A 22,226-nucleotide genomic window follows, 5' to 3' on the forward strand; every position below is an offset into this window, starting at 1 on the left:
TGCTTGCAATATTTTCTCCTTGACCTGGGAGCTCTGGAATTTGGCTACAATATTCCTAGGAGTTTTCCTTTTGGGATATCTTTCAGGAGGTGATCTGTGGATTCTTTCAATATCTATTTAATCCTCTGGTTCTAGAATATCAGAGCAGTTTTCCTTGATAATTTCTTGAAAGATGGTGTCTAGGTGCTTTTTTTGATCATGGCTTTCAGGTAGTCCAATAATTTTTAAATTGCCTCTCCTGGATCTATTTTCCAGGTCAGTTGTTTTTCCAGTGAGATATTTTACATTATCTGCTATTTTTTCATTCCTTTGGTTTTGTTTGATAATTTCTTGATTTTTCATAAATTCATTAGCTTCCATCTGCTCCATTCTAGTCTTTAAAGAATTATTTTCTTCAGTGAGCTTTTGGATCTCCTTTTCTATCTGGCCAATTCTGCTTTTCAGTGCATTCTTCTCTTCATTGACTTTTTGGATCTCTTTTGCCATTTGAGTTAGTCTATTTTTTAAGGTGTTATTTTCTTCAGCATTTTTTGGATCTCCTTTTAGCAAGCAGTTGACTTGTTTTTCATGATTGTCTTGTATCACCCTCATTTCTCTTTCCAATTTTTCTTCTACTTCTCTTACTTGATTTTCAAAATCCTTTTTGAGCTCTTCCATGGCCTGAGACCAATTCATATATTTCTTGGAGGCTTTGGATGTAGGGGCTTTAACCTTATTGTCTTCTGTTTGTATATTTTGGTCTTCCTTGTCACCAAAGTAAGATTCTATAGTCTAATTCTTTTCCCAATTTTTACTCATTTTCCCAGCCATTTTCTTGACTTTTGAATTCTTTGTCAAGGTAGTTCTCTGCTTCCAGTGGGGGTGGGTGTATACTGTCAGGCACTTGATCCCCCCACAATCTATGGGCCTAGAGTTCCCAAAACACCCACTGCCTCTGCTGCTGCTGTGGCTGTAGTGGGCTCCTCCATCTTCTCTATCTGTCTGTGGCTGGGGTTGAACTACTCTACTCTCTCACATAGGTCCAACATATTTTTTCCTCTGATCTTCCAATTTATTCTTGGTGATTTGAAGTTGTGAAGTCTGGAAACTGCCACAGGTGCCAGGGATTCAGTTCCCACTAAGGCCTGCTCAGGTCCCTTCTGTGTCAGTGCAGCCCATGCTAGACTGCACACTGCTGCCAATGCAGCACAATAGATGTCTCCTGTTGACCTTCCAGGCCATCTTGGGCTGGAGATCTGCTTCCCAAGACACTCATTCTGTGCATTCTGCAGCTCCAGAATTTGTTTAGAGTTATTATTTTTTTTTTTACAGATATTTGGCTGGGGGAGAGCTCTAGCAAGTCTCTGCTTCTACTCTCCCATCCTGACTCTGCCCTCCAAATGCTCCTTTATTTTTCCCTCTTTCAAGATGGAAAGAGGTTCACTGACAATGATTCCTCCAACCCTAATCCCCATGAGAAGATAACTAGAATCTCTGGTTTACTTGGTCCCTCATGTCCATGCTTTCCAATGAATATGGACTAGACTATTTCACGACCACACCCGTTATATCATCTTCCCCTCCCCCCTTAACCTCTAACTCACTCAGTATTTAGCACCTCTTCCCACTCTGCCCACTTTTAGAAATATACAAGCTGACCCAGATGCTTGCAACAGAACTCAATTCTACCCCACCTCCTCCTGATATTACATAAAAACAAAAAGCAGAACTTGCTCTGACTGAGACTGCAGTGTAGCAGCTTTCTGTGCTGCAAGAGAGTTTAAGCTAGAGAACCCAGGAACAATGGAAACTGTAACAGAATAGCAGAGAGTATGTGGATTTGCCCTGCCAGCCTGAAGCAAAAGTCCCAGCCTCCAACTGGGGCCACTTCTGTTACCAGAAAAGTCATTTGAGACAGAGACTAACACTGGTGCAATATGTATTACACAGCCTGAGAGGAGACTGAGACAGCTTTGAGGCTAAGCCCTCAGGGAAATCATCAATTAAAGGAGGAGTCAGAAAGTGAGCAATAGGAAAATATAAGTGAATAAGACTGAATTACAAAAGATCTCAGGAGGAAGAAAATTCAGTTGAAGAACATAAGCATATGAATTAACAGGAAAAGTATTGATAATGGAGAGGAATATGGCTTCAAGATCTGTGAAAAGAGTCCAAACATCTATGAAAAAATATTGCAAGACAAAGGAAAATTAATCAACACCCGATGACACAGAGATTCCTATGCATTCTCAGGAGAGCATAGAACTATAGCAGGATGTTCCTGAATGTTTTAAAAGAGAAATAAGAATTGTGAAAGTAGAATTTATGGCAGGTATAGCAGAAATAATTGTCAGAATAGAAAAATTTGAATTCACTGTGACAAATCTCACCAAAGAAACAAAAGAGAATAACTGATTGAGAATGCAAATAGAAATAAAGGACAATTTGGATGAAAAGAAGTAAAAAAGTCACTGCTTCTATGCTCCCCAGATCCTTGTGTGCTTTCATCTGACTGCCAACATACCCTCAGTGCCCCTGGTCATTGCCATGTACCCTGCTGATAAACCTTATATGTGCTTTTTCCCCCCTCCAATTAGAATTGTGAGTTCCTTCAAAAAAGGGACTATATTGCTTTTTCAACTTGTATCCCTAACCTTAAAAAATGTGGTAAATACTTGACAAATGCTTTTTCAATTCATTCATCAATTCATGCATACTGTGTGTCAGTTATTATGTTAGGTATTGGGAATGCAAGACAAAAATGGGACCATAGTTGGTCATTGCAATTAATTTGAGCTTAGCTGTTCTTTAGTGTTGTTTTTATTTACATAATTTTAAATATCAGCTACATTATTTTCCTGATTCTGCTTGCAATGATGTGTATCAATTCATGAAAGTCTTCCCATATTTCTTTGCATTCCTCATATTTACCATTTATTATAGTGCAATTACAATTCATTACACTCGTATAATACATTTGTAGTATAGTTTGAGGTGTGGTAATGATCCTACTATTCCACTTCTGATTTAAGGGGAAAAGAGGAAAAATAGTTAAGTGGCTATGCTGTATTATGTACCAGTGAGAAGCACTTTGAAAATATTATCTCATTTGATTATCACAACAACTCTGGAAGTTAGGTGCTACTATTATCCCCATTTTGAGAAAACTGAGGCAGATGGCATTACTTTCCCAGGGTCATATAGCTAGTAAGTGGATTTGTGCTCCAGTCTTCCTAACTTCTAGGGCAGCCAGGACACAGTAGACAGAGCACTAGTCTTGGAATCGGTAAGACTCATCTTCATAATGGGTTCAAATCTGGCTTGTGACCTTGGGCAGATCACTTGACCCTGTTTGCCTCAGTTCCTTATCTGTAAAATGAACTAGAGAAGAAAATGGCAGACCATTTCAGTATCTTTGCCAAAAAAACCTCAAAAAGGAGTCATGAATAATCAGCAGTGATTTGAGAGGCAGTGATTTGAATTTTGTAGGAAATGGATAGAGGTTAGATTTCTGGAGTTGCTTATACCTGGGAGTGGCTGTCACTCTGTGGTTGTCTCTGTTCTTAACACTAGCCCTTGTTACCATCTCATTACATCATTCATACCTTCAACATTAAGGTCTATCTCCCTAGATAAATAGTCAGCCTGGTTTCCTGTGGACTCCCTATGGTGCAAGCATGGGACCTGCCCAAAACCAATTTCTTCAAAGGCTAATTTCTTTATTTGGCTTGATGTATATTTTATTAAACATTAGAATAATTGGTAGTTTCTATATCTCTAATAAATATATGTTCATTTTGCATTTTCCTTTCTTACAGTATTATGATCTTGGTATTTTGCATTAAAAGCCCTTATATACGATGAGACATTTGCAAATTTCTAAGAAAATCTTTCCAAGAAAAAACTAGGAAAATTTACCTAAATATACTACATTCTGTGGCAGGCTAGTTTGCTTGGTAATATGGTTCTGTTTTTTGGAAATAATATTTTATTTTTTTCCAATTACATGTAAAGACAGTTTTCAACATTCATTTTTTATAAAATTTTGAGTTCCAATTTTTTTCTTTCTCCCTAGTTCCCATCCATCCTCCCCAAGACAGCAAGTAATCTGATATAGGTTATACATTTGCAATCATGTCATGTTCTGAAAGAAGGAACAGAACAAAAGGGAAAAGCCACAAAAAAGTGAAAATAACATGCTTTGATTTGCATGCAGACTGCACAGTTTTTTTGGAAGTGGATAGCATTTTCTGTAATGAGTCTTTTGGAATCATCTTGGATCATTGTATTGCTGAGAAGAGCTCAGTCAGTCATAGCTGATCATCGCACAATGTTGCGGTTACTGTGTACAAAGCTCTCATGGTTCTGCTCACTTCAGTCAGCATCAGTTCATATGAGTCTTTCCAGGATTTTCTGAAGTCTGCCTGCTCATCATTCTTATAGCACAGTAGTATTCTATTACATTCATATACCACAACTTATTCAGCCATTCCCTATTTGATGGGCATCTCCTTAACTTCCAATTCTTTGCCACCACAAAAAGAGCTGTTATAAATATCTTTGTACAGGTGGATCATTTTCTCTTTTTTATGATGTCTTTAGTACACAGACTTGGTAGTATTGGGTCAGGGGGTACACACAATTTGATTGCCCTTTGGGCATAGTTCCAGATTGATTTCCAAAATGGTTGAATCAGTTAACATTTCCACCAGCAATGCATTAGTGTCCCAATTTTCCCACATTTTTTGCAACATTTATCATTTTCCTTTTCTGTCAAATTAGCCAATCTGATACGAATGAGGTGGTACCTCAGAGTTGTTTTAATATGCATTTCTCTAATCAATAACTATATGACTATAGATAGCTTTAATTTCTTCATCTGAAAACTACCCTTTCATATCCTTTGAACATTTATTATTTAGGGAAAGACTTGTATTTTTATTAATTTGACTCAGTTGTCTATATATTTGAGCAATGAGGGCTATCACAGCACTTTCTGTAAAAAAAAAAGTTTCCCATTTTTCTGCTTTCCTTCTAATCTTCATTGTATTGTTTTTGTTTGTGCAAAAACTTTTTAATTTAATGCAATCAAAATGATCTATTTTGCATTTCATAATGTCCTCTATTTATTGTTTGGTCATAAATGCTTCCCTTTTCCATAGGTCTGACATGTAAACCATTCCTTGCTCTCCTAATTTGCTTATGGTATCACCCTTTATGTCTAAATCAAGTACCCATTTTGACTTTATCATGGTATATGGTATGAGATGCTGGTTTATGCATAGTTTTTGCCATACTGTTTTCTAGTTTTCCCAGCAGTTTTTGTCAAATAGTGAGTTCTTATTCTAGAAGCTAGAGTCTCTGGGTTTATCAAGCAGTAGATTACTATAGTCATTTGCTCCTGGGTCTTGTGCACCTAATCTATTTCACTGATCCACCACTCTATTTCTTAGTCAGTACCAAACAGCTTCAATGATTACTGCTTTATGATATGGTTTTAGATCTGGTATGGCCAGACTACCTTTCTTTGCATTTTTTCCCATTAATTCTCTTGATTATTCTTGATCTTTTGTTCTTCCAGATATATTTTATTTTTTTCTAGCTCTATAAAATAATCTTTTTCATAGTTTGATTGATATGGCACCAAAAAGCAAATTGATTTAGGTAGAATTGTCATTTTCATTGTATTATCTTGACCTACCCATAAACAATTGATGTTTTTCCAATTGTATAATGTGACTTTACTTGCGTGGAAAGTATTTGGTAATTGTATTCATATAGTTCATGGGTTTTTCTTGGCAAGTAAATTCCCAAATATTTTATAATGTCTACAATTATTTTAAATGGAATTTCTTTATCTCTTCCTTCTGGACTTTGTTGGTAATATGTAGAAATGATAATGATTTATGTGGATTTATTTTATGTCCTGCAACTTTGCAAGTTATTATTTCAAGTAATTTTTTAGTTGATTCTCTAGGGTTTTCTAAGTATACCACGATATTATCTACAGAGAGTGATAGTTTTGTTTCCTCATTGCCTGGTCTAATTCCTTCAATTTCTTTTTCTTCTGTTAGTGCTAAAGCTGACATTTCTACTATAATATTAAATAATAGTGGTCATACTGGCCATCCTGTCTCACCCCTGGTCTTACTGGGAAGGCTTCTAGCTTATCCTCGTTACAAATAATGCTTACTGATCATTTTAGATAGATTCTATTAATTATACTACATATCAAAACTGCATTTATTAATATGCTCTCTAGTGGTTTTAATAGGAATAGGTGTTATATTTTGTCAAAAACTATTTCTGCATCTATAGATATAATGATATGGTTTTCTGTTGGTTTTGTTATTGATATGGCCAATTATGCTAATAGTTTTCCTAATATTGAACCAGCTTGCATTCCTGGTATAAATGCCACCTGTTAATAGTGTGTTATCCTGGTGATAAATTGCTGTAATTTCTTTGTTAATATTTACTTACATTTTTTGCATCAATATTCATTAGGGAAATTGATCAATAATTTTCTTTTATGTTTTGGTTCTTCCTGACTTAGACATCAGGACCATGTTGATGTCTTAAAAGGAATTTGGTAAAACTCCTTCTTTGCCTATTTTTCCAAATAGTTTGCATGGTATTGGTATTAATTGACCTTTAAATGTTTTGTAGAATTCATTTGTAAATTAATCTGGAACTTGAGATTTTTTCTTAGAGAATTCATTGATGGCTTACTTAATTTCTTTTTCTAAAATAGGGTTATTTAAGTATTTTATTTCCTCTTTTGTTAATCTGGGCAATTTATATTTTTGCAAATATTCATCCATTTCACTTAGATTATCATATTTTTGGCATACATTTGGGCAAAATAGCTCCTAATTATTGCTTTAATTTCCTCTTTATTGATGAATTCACCCTTTTCATTTTTGATACTAGTAATTTGGTTTTCTTCTCTGTTTAAATGAAATTAACCAAAAATGTATCTATTTTATTGTTTTTTTCTCATAGAACCAGTTCTTAGTTTAATTTATTAGTTCAGTGGTTTTCTTACTTTCAGTTTTATTAATTTCTCCTTTGATTTTCAGAATTTCTAATTTGCTGTTTAATTGGGAATTTTAAATTTGTTCTTTTTCTAGTTTTTTAAAAATTGCAGACCCAATTCATCAATTTGCTTTTTCTCTATTTTATTCACATAAGCATTTAAAGATATAAAGTTTCCCCTAATTATTGCTTTGGCTGCATCCCATAAATTTTGATATGTTGTCCCATTATTGTCATTCTTTTGATGAAATTATTGATTGTATCTATGATTTGTTATTTGACCTACTTGCTCTTTAGGACTGGATTATTTCATTTCCACTTAATTTTAATTTCTCTCTCTCCATGGCCATTTATTCCATGTAATTTTTATTGCATCATGATCTGAAAAAGATGTAATATTTCTGCCTTTCTGCATTTGAATGTGAGGTTTTTATGTCCTAATACATGGTCGATTTTTGTTCAGATACCATGTACTGCTAAGAAAAAGGCATATTCCTTTATATCCCCATCAGTTTTCTCCAGAGTTCTATCATATGTAACTTTTCTAAAATTTTATTCGCTCCCTTAACTTCTTTCTTGCTTATTTTGTGGTTAGACTTATTTAGTTCTGAGAGGGGGAGGTTGAAGTGCCCTACTAGTATAGTTTTGTTATTTATTTCTTCCTATAAAATGGCTCTTAACACAATAGTAGTATCGAGTGTGAGATATTTTATATATCATATGACTTCTTTATTTTGTGTGTATTCTGAGTATCTGACAGAGTGCCTGACAAATAGTAAACACTTGATCAACTTATTGAGTTGAATTGTACTTTAGTATTACCATGATACCCCTTGAAAAGTCCCCGATTTCTAGGGTTATTTGCTCTAATAGAAGTCCATTTGAAGTAAAGATCATAAACAACTAGAATCAGTCTAATTTTATGTTGTGTCCATATATGTTGGGCCTAGTCTAAAAAAGGATCAGTGTGAAGTCCTACATTGGGCTAAAGCAAACAAACAAACAAAATGTCTCTAGAAGTATTGGATGGGAAACCTATACTGCATAATAGGTCTCATGAAAAGGAACTGGGATTTTTAATGGACTGTAAGCTTAATGTGAATCAACTGTGTGACATGGCAGCTGAAAAAGCTAATTTGTTGTAAAACTACATTAATATCTGGATGGAACAAGGGATAGTCCTGCCATCTTACATGGTGGCCAGACCACATATGGAATATTGCGTATGGCTCTAGATGGACTTTTAGGAGCGCAATTGATTAACTAGACCTTTTCCAAAGGATGTGATAATAGGCATCAGTTGGAGGAACTGGAAATACTTAGCCTAGAGAAGAGAGGGTTTGGGAGAACATGATACTGTATCTGTATTCAAGTATTTGAAAGGATGTCATGTGGAAGAAGGAGTAGATTTTTTTAAATTTAACTTAAGAAAGCAGAACTAAGAATGATCAGAAGACATGACAGAAAGGCAAGTTTTGGGCTCCATATTAAGGGGAAACTTTCTGACAACTAAGAGCTGTCCAAAAGGTAAATTCTCTATCACCAGATGTATTTAAAAGGGAGGGTAGGTATCCACTTGGCAGGAGTGCTATAAAGAGATTCCTGTTCTATATGTTGGAATAGATAACTTAATGTGGTCTCTTCCAACTCTTGGATTCTATGAAATATTTATTTGAACACATATATGCAAAGCTCTGCATTAGACGCTTCAGAGGATACAGAGATGAGCAAGGCAAACTCTTTGCCCTCAAGAAGTATTGCTCCCATCTGGTCGAGGAGTATGACACAATTATACAATAAACCATAGTACAAGGAAGAATGAAATAAATCACGTAATAGAGGTATGTACAAATTTCCATGAGGGTTCAGAGAAGGTAGAGAGCACATCCTATTGCAGAAATGAGGAAACGTTTCATGAAGGAGGCAGTATTTCACAATGTGACAGAATTTCAGAGTTGGGAGGACTCTCAGTAATCATTTATTCTAAACTTGCTTGAATAAGAGTCCTTGTCAAGTGGTCATTCAACCTGTGATTTAAGAACTCCAGTGAGTGGGAACAGAGTTTCACTCCAAGTCAGCCACTTCTGTGTTTCAATAATGCTCTCAAGAATGGCTCTTCTTGACATTAATACCCCTTTACATCTTTTACCCATTGTTTTTTTAGTTCTGACGTCTGAGATGAAGCAGAGCAGTATAATCCTTTTGACACAGAGGAACCTTCACCAAATTTTATGTCAGCTACCATGGTCTACTCACCTCCTCCCCAGATCTTCTCTTTTCCAGACTTTTCCAAGTCATCTGTGGCATGAATTTGAGTCCTTTCACCTTCCTGTTTTCCTTTCTCCACACATTCTCTAGTTCACCCTTTTTCTTCCCAAAATGTGCCTCCTAGAATTGAAGAGAGTATGCCAAATATTATTTGATCAGGGTGAATACAGTGGCCTTATCATTCTGTAATTCCTGAATACTGCCTCTTTTAATGCAGCCAAAGTTTGAAGGAGCAATGCTTTATCACACTACTGGCTCAAATGGAGCCTGAAGTCCACTGAAACACTCAGCTCCATATCTCTTACCTGGTACTTGGGATAGGTCTTAAAACAAGAATAGCAGGAAAAGTTTGCCAAGTTACTTTAGGTCAAGGCTAGGTCAACACCATGCCAGACAGAAGTGAAAAGTGAGAAATTCGTATAGTCATTTTGGTAGTTTGTGTCCACATTGCCCTAGAAGGCTGTTTTTGTATGAATCCCAGGCTCTCCTACCCAATTCAAGCTGCATACTACTTCTAGACTACTTATCTACAAACCCTGCTTTTATGATGTCATTCATTTGCTCAAAAATCTTTGATAATTATCTTATGCTCACAGAAATCAATATAAACTTGTCTACCTAGCTTTCAAGCCTTCCATAAACTGACTTTACTCTACTTAGCAAACCATAATTCTTACCAATTTCTAATATACACCCATTATTTTAGTAATACTGGTGATCTTGCTGTCCCATAGATGTACCATACTTATTCTTGGCTCTGTGCCTTAGCTCAGGTTGTTTTTCCATATGGAAAATCATTCCCATTTCATTCTTAAAAGCCCAGTTTATAACACAAAATCTATTACCTAGTTATATTCTGTCAGACTGATCCAAGATGTTAGAGCAAGAGAACTGAAGGAAACCAATTTACCCACACTCTCCACATAAAAACAACAAAGAGAAACATGAAAGAGAAGAAAAATGGCTAAAAAGAACATCACATAGAAGATAAAAAAAACAAAATGAAAAATGAACAAAGTAAAGAAGGGTGATGATACAATGTAAAACTTATAGAACAGAGCAACTGAATCAGCTAACACACCAGAAGATAGGAATATGAAAAAAGAACTCAGGCAAGATGAGAGACATCCCCAAATGGTTAAACAGCAGATTAAAAAAATTTTAAGCGAGAAATGACCTTCATTCTGTCTTTATCTGTCTGTCTGTGTCTGCCTCTCTCTCAACTTTCTTTTGGTTCCTTTTTTTGTAAAAATTGATAGGTTAGGAAAACAGCTGTCTTTACTCATTGCCTTCACTTTCTCCTCACTCTCTTTCTCCCAGTTCCCACCCTGGCCATGTAAAAAATGCAACCATTCTGCATCTCAAGTCCACCACCACCTCTTTGTTAGGAGATAGGGTATTATTCTTCATCACTGGTACTCTAGAATCTTGTCTGGTCATTGCACTGATCACCTTCCTCCTGTCTTTTGCAAAGGCCTCCAAGGTGGCCCCTCTGTCTCAGGTTTCTCTGCACCATTCTCCACATGGCTGCCCAAATGTTTTTCCTAAAAGGCAGACCTGACTATGACATCCACCTCACTCAACGAACTCCAGTGGCTTCATATTGACACTAGGATCAACTATCTTAGAGTTTATATTTGATCTTAGGCTAACTTAATCTCTTCCTTTCTTTACAATATTTTTACATGTTAGTCTCTTCCATGCACTCTAGAGCCTATTTAGCTCTACTTAAATCCTGTACACACAGCACTCCATATTTCATCTTTCTTTGTGCTTTGCACTGGCTGTCCCCTATACCTGGAATACTCTGCCTTGTCACCTTTGCTCCTTAACTCCTTGGCTTCCTTCAAGACTTAGCTCAAATTCCATTTTCTGCAGAAGACCTTTCCTGCTACCCCTAGATGCTATGGTCTTTTCTCCTCTAAGGTTACCTTGTTTCTATGCTGTCTGAATACTTCATGTGCTCTTTTTCTCCCAATAGAATGTAAGGTTCTTAATGTTAGGGAATGTTATAGTTTTTAATTTTTTAAGAGTCTCGGCCTTAGCACAGTGCCTGGTAAATAATAAGTGCTTAATAAATGTTTATTGATTGATTGGTAGAGGAGAGGGCTTAGAGTTGCTCTTCTTGAACCATTAGGATAGAACTAGGAACAATGTGCAAATTCACAAAGAAATAGATTTACATTTCATATAAGCAAAAGTATCATAATGATTAGACCTTGCCCAAAGGGGAATGGGAACAACCATTACTCAAAGCAGGGGCTGAGTGACCCTTGTCAGGTATGTTGTCAAGGGTAAGTCTAGGTTTAGGTTGGATTGGATGACTCTGGAGTACCTTCAAGCTCTCAGGTATTGATGCTATGATCTGGGAGTGATTTGGGAAGTTGTGTGTTTGTCCTTCGTTGCCAAAGAAGACCATGCCATCAGAGAAATGATGACATGACTTGCACTTGACTTTGTTTTTTGAGTGAGGGAGGGCTGTTCTGGTCACCAGCCTCACTTCTCCTTCAGAGCCATCTGAATCTAGGGACCAGATATTCATCAGGATGACTGGAGAAGACCCAGGGTGAGGCCATTGGGGTTAAGTGACTTGCCCAAGGTCACACAGCTAGTGAGTGTCAAGTGTCTGAGGTGAGATTTGAACTCAGGTCCTCCTGACTCCTGCACTGGTGCTCTATCTACTGCCCTACCTAGCTGCCTCTACTCAGAGTTAAGTAGGCATGGGTTCAAATCCCATCTCAGACACTTATTATCTGTGGGATACTAGGAAAGTCCCTCAATCTATCTAGGCCTTGGTTTCCTCTCTTGTAAAATGATCACGATGGACCCTGACCTCTAAGGTCACATCTACCTCTAAATCTAGAAATGACTCTATGGTTCTTGCTATGATCCTATGAGTAAGAGGAACAAGAGCCACGAGTTCAGAGGAAGGAGACTCTGTTCCTAGGTCCCAGTTGCTTGGGAAAGATTTATGAAGAGGGACTTGAAGGTCCAGTTCCTGTCCCTATTTAAAAGCCAATTTATCTCACTTTAATTTATCTTCTCTAAAAATCCATACTATAATATATACATATGAAAAGCTGACAGAACACTATGAAATTAACTATTTTGAAAAATAATTTTACTAGAAATCTGATTTGACCAATTTGTTTTCTGGTAGTTATATGAAGCAGAACAATGGGTACTTTCCGATGTTGATCACACAGATTTACTGGTAATCATATAGCAATATAGAAATTAGACATGTATTTTACTAGAAAATATATAGTTTACTGGAGCCTTGGGGGGGGATATGCTCAAATGCACTTCTGTCATGGAAATCATACTATATTTATTAAACTACCAGCAATAATCTAAATCTTTTAATAGTTTCTTAATGATCAACAAATATTGCCCTGCATGATGCATTAGTATTTTAGAGACATACTTCAATGACCATACTTCTCAAAGCCACAACATTTTTTAAGTTGTTGGGCTAACAAAGGTGGGATGGGGCAAGACTGTAGCATGTAGGACTATATTTGAAACAGTGTTAGATGTTTACTGAGCAGGCAAGATTAATAGCCATCTTACCAGGCCATCTCAGGGTGGGGAAAGGGGCAGCAGGAAGCTGTCTGTACCTTTTTCTTCACAATTGAGACAATATAATAAGCCAAGTTACCCAGCCTCCAAACCCAATTTAGAGCTTTTAAGCTAGAAGGTGGACCTTATTGGTCATCTAATCTAACCCCTTTATATAACAGATGAAAAAAACTGAATTCTTGAAAAAGGGAGTAACTTATCCAAGGTCACACAGTTTACAAATAGCATCATCAAGATGAAAATCCAGAACCTCTGACTCCAAATCCAGTGATCTTTCCACAATACCACACTGTCTATGAAAACCTGACCCACTCTTTTCTGTGCTTGGTGATTTTTCTTCCTTTGATGATGCTATACATACTACAGGACTAGAGAGAAGAAATAAAAGAATCAGAGAGGGAAAGACAAAGAGGAGCTAGGGGACAGAAGGGATGAAGAGTCAATCCTTCATTTTCAAGAAACATTATTAAATTCCTACTGTACGCAGTCTAGTGGAGAGAATAACACAAACACAAGCAACTGTAGTATACAACATTGCATAAATACAGTAGAAAGCTATTCAATAAAGTACTAGGGGAGGTCTGATGGGAAGTGATCAGGGAAGGCTTCATGGAGGAAATGACATTTGAGCTGGATTTTAAAGGCTATATAGGAATTAGTATTTCATGGAGCCCATGACATTTTACCTTCTGGAGAAATATGCTGTCAGTGAGAGGAGAATTATGTATTTGCATATTAGCTTCACACACTACTCCTCAGGACTTGATGTGTCCTTTGATTGCAGAGGAATCAGGCTGAATATTTATCCAACCAAAAGACCCTCATGTCAGAATAGAGAGACCTTAATCCTCTTAACTCTCCAAAGATTTTCTGATCACATGCCTCTTTCTTACTATTTCTTCCCGAACTTTCTCCCTCCCATCCCCCATTCGTTCATCCTGCCTCATTCTCCTTCCCTCCCCCCATATCCATTTGTCTTACCAGTACAGCTGTGAAAAATTAGGACCTCTGCCATAAAGTATCTGCCTAGAAAGTGGCATGAGATGATTTATGTTTCCCTAGGAGATTAGGCATGTTTTCTTAATTATTTCATCCAATAGCACATGTCCTATGCATATTTCAGGCTCCTTGGCCTCCACATTTCTTGGACTTTTTCCCCTTCAAAAGCTTTGACTCTCCCACCTGAGAGATACAGCTTTTAAGGTTGCCCTATAAACATGGGTTCCTATATTTTTAGAATGATTCCCCCAACTCTCCCAAAGAACATTTTACTACCTTATCTCCTGTGGCATAGTGAGTAGATAAAGTGTTGGGCTTGCAGCAGGAAGACCTCGGTTTGAATCCTTCCTCGGACACATACAAGCAGAGCAACCCTGGGGAAGTCTCTTAGCCTCTGTAAAATAGGAATAATGATAGTATCTACTTCACACTGTTGGATCAAATGAAATGATGTATGTAAAGTGATATATAAATTCAAGCTCTTATTACTAGTGTGGACTCAACATCAGATGAGCTGTAAGGCCCATATTTACAGAGGATTTCAGTTTAACTTTGTTTCTACCAGAATTAGTCTTGTTTTGACCTCCCATTTGCCTACTGGGGTAGATAATTTCATTCAATTCTTTAAGTAGGACTATTTCTTTTTTGTCTTTGCATTCTCATCACTTAGCACACTTCCTGACATCTAGTAGGTACTTAGCAAATATTGTTGTTTGATTTGGGTAACAACCTATCTGGTGAAGCACTTCATTTTTTTTTTTTTTAACAATGCCTCAGTAAATGAATAAAATGCACAAACATTGGAGGTCTCCAACATGTGAAACTGATATCTTCACCAATATTTTATATTTTGGGGGTCCCCTTTCTCTCTCCCTCCTCTTACTCTCCTATTCACTATACATTCCATCCCTTTGTATGGGTCCCAGAATAGTCCCCTTTCCTGAGCAGGAAGGAGAACTCAATGACCTAATGCTATGGTTAAAACAGAGAGCTCATATTTCAGTTCTATCTGTCTTGGCTCCAGTTATTAGAAAAAAATGCTTATTCGTGAATTTGTGGCTACCTGCAGCGGCAAGATCATCTAACATGTGAGGTATTGACTGAAAAGTTATTGGAGCAGTTTTCAGATTGTCTTATGAGATCTGTCCCATTACTTTATGCTTGTACCTCTTGTCAAACCTCACGATAGACCATTCTCTGAGTTAGGACTGCATTGAGGGAGTTGTTCTTTTTGGAGTCCTTACTAGGTGCTCTAACTCCTTCTTAAACAGGCCTATTCAATGAATGGACAGCACCTCACCCTAAGTGAGTACCTACAAAGACCTTTGCCTAAAGGGCCCAAGGTCTCCCAGTGCATCCTGGGTCATCTCCAGTCATACTGATGAATATCTGGTCACTGGAATCAGATGACTCTGGAGGAGAAGTGAGGCTGGTGACCTCCACAGCCCTTCCTCACTCAAAACAAAGTCGAGTGCAAGTCATGTCCTCATTTCTCTGATGGCATGGTCTTCTCTGACAATGAGGGACAAACACAACAGAAACTAGCATGGGAAATTGTCCCAGAATACCAGAGTGTTGAGGAGAGGTTTCAGGGCACATTTCCCTCCTAGAATATGCACATTCTCCCTGGATGGGCATACTTCTTCTTTACAGTGACTATAATCCCTTAACTTTACCTCACGGTCCTCTTGCTGTTCATACTTCTCTGTATGCCCTTGGGTTACAACTCACCTTTTTCTCCTAATCCCCTCCAGGGTGAAGGACAAATGACTCCTCCTGGGCTGACTGTGTTAAACAGTCAACATTTTGTATCTGCCACCACCACCCTTACTCAAATGTTTTTGCCTCTATACTGGCTAAATGTGATAGGTCAAGATTTCTTTTCTTTTCTTTTCTTTTTTTTTTTTTTAAAGAGGAGTAGGGTGATTGATTTGAAGTACTTTTAAATATCTCCAGCTCCTTGAAGTATAGGGTTTAGAGACCTGGACTAAACGATGGGAAGATACTTTATGGTTTTGTCCTGGCATGCGCTTAGGGAGGCCAGGGCAGGCACTGATTACTTATCAGTGGCTAATTCATCTCATTTTAGATGAGCCAAATCCAGATGCAAATGAGAGGTTACAGAATGGATGAGCGGAGAGGTCCAGCATGGGGTGAAGATAGAGGGGAGGAAAAAAGGGAGGTAGAAAGAATGGAGAAAAAACAAAGATGTAGATGGGGTATAGTGGATTGAGTACTAGACTGAGAGCCAGGAGAGCTTGATTATTTGAACCAATGTCTTCCTAATTCCAAGTACAGCACTCTGTCTATTACACCAAACTGTCTATGGCAATAGGTGACAATTAATAATCCTTCAATCAATCAATTAATTAACAAGCATGTATTATACACCTACTATATCGCAAGCACTTTACTAGGTGCTGGAGATATAAAGACAAAAATGAAACAATCCCTGCCCTCAGAGAGCTTATATTCTATTAGGGTAAAACTAGTTGCACTCTGGTTTATTAAGGATCCTCCCACCCCATCCCAGCAGCAGCCTGAGACAAAATAAAATGGGCTAACCAATGCAGAACATAAGTTGTAAACTGCATTCCTATGCCTTCATGGTATCTTGGCTGCTACAGTAGTTTGAAAAAGGGGGGCTTGATATTCCACTAAATTTTATGAATGCAACATTCCTTAACTCTCCTGCTGCATGTCATGATTATTTTTTAAAAACTAAGCATATGTGTGCCACAAAAATACAGTTTGAAGTTTTCTTTTCAAAACCCCCTCCAAATTAATTGAACTTTTAAAATACTCATTTGTTTGCTTAAAATCTGCTTTAGCAATAAATCATTTTTCCACCCTGAAACAATAGGTCTAAAAGGAGAGGGTGCTTATTTATAGGCAGGGTGACTAGATCAAAGGGGTGACTTCTGGTTGTTGACAGGGCAGTCACTTTGATCCTAAATTGGGCTATTCCTTAAGGGACAATACTCTCCTTCTTCTCCTCTCCCCTGCAAATGAAGCCAGCTGTCTAAGCCCTTATCTTTGTCAGAGCAACTGAGTTAGAAGAGGTGGCTCAGTGGATCTGACCCATCGGAACACAGATAGCTGTCATAACAGACTCAAGCTTCATTCAAAATACATCAGACAAGTAGTCATTTCATTGACACCACTCTTTGTGGGTTTCCTGATCTTATGTGGACAACCTGGCTTGAAATCTCCCCTCTGGTACTTGGCTTTTCATTTCAGTTTAGCCCCTCTACTTTGGGCACTCCTTAGAAGTCCTCATTCTCAACAGACTGGCTTGGTCTTCTAAAGAGTTGCATACATGTGGTATTCGGGCTCAGTCTTTATGGATGACAATCTATTGGCCGGTTACAAAAGATCTTAGAGGCTTTCAGGGGACTGTTTCTGAAGAAAGACCTGGAGAACCCTGACACAGTTTAAAATCCTCTTGGAAATGCAAATAGGAGGCTCTCATCTAGTCATCAAAGAGGAATAAGAGGGAGAGGAAGAACAGGCTTTTGCCAGAACTAAGTTCAAATGACCTGAAAATACAGACCATAGCCTGGTGGAACAAGGCTAAACTCTGCATTCAAAAGTTCACAAATTCCAGAAGAACCCTTCATTTTTTGTGGGTAGAAGGATAGAATTTTCTCTGTCAATACATATAAGCACCTGCTTTGTAATTTAAAAATTACAGAGTTGTTTGAAAGTACTCAGAGGTTGACTTGCCCAGGATCATATAACCCCTATGTGTTACAGGCTAGATTTGAACACAGGGCTTCTAGTCTTGCAGCTTAGCCATCTACTGCACCATGCTCCCTCTCACTCTTAGCTTTTATTATTCGCAAATAAAAAGTCTGAACTTTTTGCAATGCTAGGGAAGGCTAGCCAAGAAAAATTTAACTAATGTGGGCAGTGCTTAACATGGCTTGTTGGTTGATGGGGCATTCTAAGTAGATGCTGTGCTCATCTAGCAGTGGAGAAATTCAGACAACTGTTTATCAAATTGTTCTACTGTGCTTATTTGGGTACTATCACTTAAATCTAGTACTATCAGGAATGAGATTAAAGTGTTCTTTCTGTCCCTAACCCTGGGAGAGGGCAGGATTTACCTGCCTTGGTTTAGAGCCAACGAGATATTCACTATGGCACTGGCCAAGACTTTTCAAGCTAGAGGGTAGAGAAAAGCTGTCACAAAAGGTCAGCACTCAGGGTAGAGCCAGAGGGATTGAGTTTTCCTGTAAAACTAGAGATAGATGATCTCAGAAGAGAAAAGGTTTGAGTTGTGCCAGCTCAGAAACCCTAAACAACTAGTAGCCCTGACTTCTTGTGGCCATTTATCTGCTTGTTTTTAGGGCTGGGTTCATCTAAATTACCTTCAGTTGGATAGCATTACCTTCAGAAAAAGCAGTGGCAGACAAAGAGAGCACATTCTTACAAAAAAGGAGGGAAATGGAATTCATTCTAAATGGTTAATAGTATAATTGTGTTAAACATGAAGGATAATTTTTTTTTAAAGACATAGTCCTTGACCTCAAGGAGCTTATAATTTCTTGTGTGGAAGGAATAGTATTAAAGCCATGTACCCTAATATCAAAATAACTAAAATAAAAGGCAGAATGAAATAGGGGTAAAGGACACCCAAAGTACCAGGAGAAGTTAGAGGAGATGAGAATGAAATGTTGAGACATACAGGAGAACTAATACGTGAAGGGGAGTAGCATAAGAAAAGCTTAGGTGTGTTGGAAATAGATGAAAGAGCCTTGAATGCCAATATTTGATTTGTTAGATAATAGGGATACTTTAATGTTTTTAATTAGAGGAGTAACATAATTAGAGAGGTACAACAGTATGATGGATTGTCAAAGAGAGAAACTGGAAGTGTCAAGATTTAAGTAAGACAAAAGAGTAATGCCCCACCTGTCCCTTTGCCCTTTGTCTGGTTTAGATTTTTTTTTAAATCAATGAAGATAAATATCCAACAAATTTCAGATGGACTAAATTATGAATTATGAATGTAGCACCAAAGCTAATAGCTACAGAATCATTGGATTTAGAGGAAAGAGGAAAAAATATCATTTATAAATATCAGAAAGTTGATAGTGGGATATCTCATCTGTCCCAACTCATTAAAAAATATTAAGCAGTCATTATCATTTGCTATTGTGTTAGATATTCTGGAGGTATGGATTCTGCCATGGAAGGGGGACCACAGTAACTGTTCATGGACCTGGCAGTTGGAGCCGGAGGCAACCCAGGGATCAAGGAAGAACAGAAAAACTGATTTACAGACTTAAAGAGATTAAGGGACCCTCTTATCTGCTGCTACTGCTGAATGACAGGATTACAGATTAGAAATGGAAGGGACATGAAAAGCCATTTAATACAAACTTTTCATTTTACAGATGAGGAAATGGAAGCCCAGAAAGGAATGACTCACAAGTCAGATTACCAGGTAACAGAGCCAGGATTTAAACTCAGGCTGTCAGACTCCAAACTCCAGTCCTCTTTCCACTGTGCTATACAGCCTCCAAAAGGGGCAGCTAGGTGGTTCAGTGGATAGAACACCAGTGCAGGAGTCAGGAGGACCTGAGTTCAAATCTCACCTCAGACACTTGACACCCACTAGCTGTGTGACCTTGGGCAAGTCACTTGAGTATCTGGTCACTGGATTCAGATGGCTCTGGAGGAGGAGTGAGGCTGGTTCCCTGCACAGCCCACCCTCACTCAAAACAAAGTCAAGTGCAAGTCATGTCATCATTTCTCTGATGGCATGGTCTTCTTTGGCAATGAAGGATGAACACACACACAGCCTCCAATGGCAACACCTTTTCCCACCCACTGTCTTTAACAACAGTTTCATTCCTTTATGCTTCTGGGTTAGAAACTGGGCTTTTGATGAGTGGCCCAGTAATAACTGCTCTACCTGATAAAATATCTAGGTGGAGACATATGGTAGGTTTTTTGAGATGAAGTTCTAGAATTCAGGAGAGAAGTCAGGCCAAGATATTTTATAGATGGAACATGTGATTGGGGAAGAAAAGTATGTAGAATCCCTCTAGCTTCTGCAGAATTGGGAAAGATAGCTTGAAGATAGCATTGGTTTTCCAGCATACAGGACTGTTGGCTCATCTTACTGCTGGAGTAAAATAGGATCTATATTTCTCTTCAAATCTACAGAGATCCTACATCCTTGAGGATAGAGAGGCCCCATGGAATATCCATATTTGAGTGAAATGTCAGAGATATAGCTCAGTGCTTTGGGTTTGCCATAGAAAAAGACAAAAGAAATATCCACTTAAGGGGCATTTACTAAATGGGGTTGAAAAAGGTGAAGGAAGTTCACTTAATTACTTTTAGGAATTACAAAGCTCTTTTACAAGTCTCAAGCTTTCCATGAAAGCAGAATCCATCTCTATAATACTGGCTATGCTATAATCCATCTCTATAATACTTGCTATGCTGTCAAATAAAGTCAAGTCAACTAGCATTTATTAAGCAAGTACTATGTCTTACTCATTGTGCTAAGTTCTGGGCATACGAAGAAAGCCAAAAGACACAGGTCAAAGAGCTCCCTGATGTCAAGGAACTGGAGGTCTAATGGGGGACACATAAAGCAAACAGCTACAGGTATACCTTGGAGATACTGTAAGTTTGGTTCCAGACCACCACAATAAAGTGATAAAATGAGTCACATGATTTTTTAAAATTTCCCAGTGCAAATAAAAATTATGTTTACACTATACTGTAGTCTAAGTGCAAAGGTAGTATATCTTTAAAAAGCCCAATGAACATACCTTAATTAAAACATCTTGTTAAAAAATGGCAACCATCACCTGAACATTGATTGAGTTGCAGTCTTTTGGCTGGCCTTGCCTCTATGTTGATGGCTGCTAATGGATCAGAGCGGTGATGCTGAAGTTTGGGGTGACTGTGGCAATTTCCTAAAAAAGAAAACAGATTCATGATGGAAACGCCATTCACTTCCAGAGAAAGAACTATGGAGTATGGAAGCATACTCTTTTTCCTTCTTTTTTCCCCTTTTCTTGTGGTTTTCCCCTTTGGTTCTAATTCTCCTTTACAACATGATTAATGTAGAAATATGTTTAATATAATTGTACATGTTTAGCCTATATCAGATTGCATGCCATCTTAGGGAGGTGAGAGGGGAAGGAGGGGGAGAATATTTAAAACTCAAAATCTTATAAAAGTGAATGTTGGAAACTAAAAATAAAGAAACATGTAAACTAAGACAACAAGGAAGTTACAGGTCTTTGAGGGAGGATTTGAATTCAGGTTTTCTGACTTTAGGCCTTGCAGATATATCCACTGGGACACCTAGCTTCTTCCCTATAGGAGAAAATAAGAAATGCAAATATGATTAAATACAGAATAAGCATTAAGTAAATACAAGTTAGTATCATGGGTGAAGCAAGATACTAACGATAAGGAGAATCACTTAATTTTTTAAGGATGGGGTGGTGTTTGAGCCAGCCTTGAAAAGCTTCCCATGGGGGTGGGGGGAGACAGGACTTACACATAAAACAATCAAGGAGCAATAAAAGGTAGTACATGATTAACTTCTCCTTAGTGTCCTTACAGGGGCTGAGGGAAAGGAAACATCCTTGTGGACTAGAGGAGGCCACTCTGTTATGGACTCGAATTAGAATCAATCACCACGCTCATTTCCATGGAATGGCTGGCTTCTAGTAAATAGCACACAATAGAAGCCTCACTGTAGATTTTCCATTTGGGGGTTAGCAGTTGGCTTCTTGGCTAGCCTTCTGCCAGGGCTTATTTATGGGAGCTGCAGCTGATTAGGGAGGGATTATAAGGCAAGAGCTGAATGGCAGGTGCTTAACAGCCTACACGAGATGCCTGCCTGCCTTCTGGATCCAATTTTCTTTCCACTCACTCTTATTTGGAGGAGGGGGAAGAAAAGAAAACAATTTCTTACTTATCATTTGAAAGGCAGCCCAGTGGATTTTGTCTTTATGAAGGAAGATATGGTGGAAATTTCTAGGATCCTCTGGGTCTCACCTCTTTATTCTCTCCCTCCTCTTTTTGGGCTTGCTGAACTCCACACCTTCCTTGGGTTGCTCTGTTGTCCCCCTTTTCCTGCAACCGGTCCAAGATGTCCCTCACCCCAACTTCCTCTATACCTCTCCCTTCCCATTTGCTGTTGACACTTATGTCCATTCTTCCATGGAGAAACTTAAGGGATTATCAAGCTCTGTGACCATCATCATTCTCTGGGCTCTCACCTTTTCCTTGAAATCTCTGCCTTCATTTTTCTTCTTTCATGCTACTTGCTGAATAGCTCTCCCTAGCTCTAGTAACCTTAAAAGGCAGGTCCCTATTTT

At 38.0% G+C, this 22,226-nt stretch overlaps 1 long non-coding RNA gene across 1 annotated transcript; it reads right to left on the minus strand.

Moving 5' to 3' along the window:
• Window positions 1–8,667: 8,667 nt before the first annotated feature.
• On the minus strand, window positions 8,668–21,665 carry LOC140524192 (uncharacterized). The gene is made up of 4 exons (XR_011973599.1): window positions 21,464–21,665; window positions 20,661–20,807; window positions 14,143–14,260; window positions 8,668–9,405 (listed from the first exon to the last, which is right to left on the minus strand). It is a non-coding gene; the product is annotated as an uncharacterized lncRNA (long non-coding RNA).
• Between the last annotated feature and the right edge of the window lie 561 nt (window positions 21,666–22,226).

Source organism: Notamacropus eugenii, chromosome 1 (genome assembly GCF_028372415.1).
Source record: "Notamacropus eugenii isolate mMacEug1 chromosome 1, mMacEug1.pri_v2, whole genome shotgun sequence".
Taxonomy (NCBI): domain Eukaryota; kingdom Metazoa; phylum Chordata; class Mammalia; order Diprotodontia; family Macropodidae; genus Notamacropus; species Notamacropus eugenii.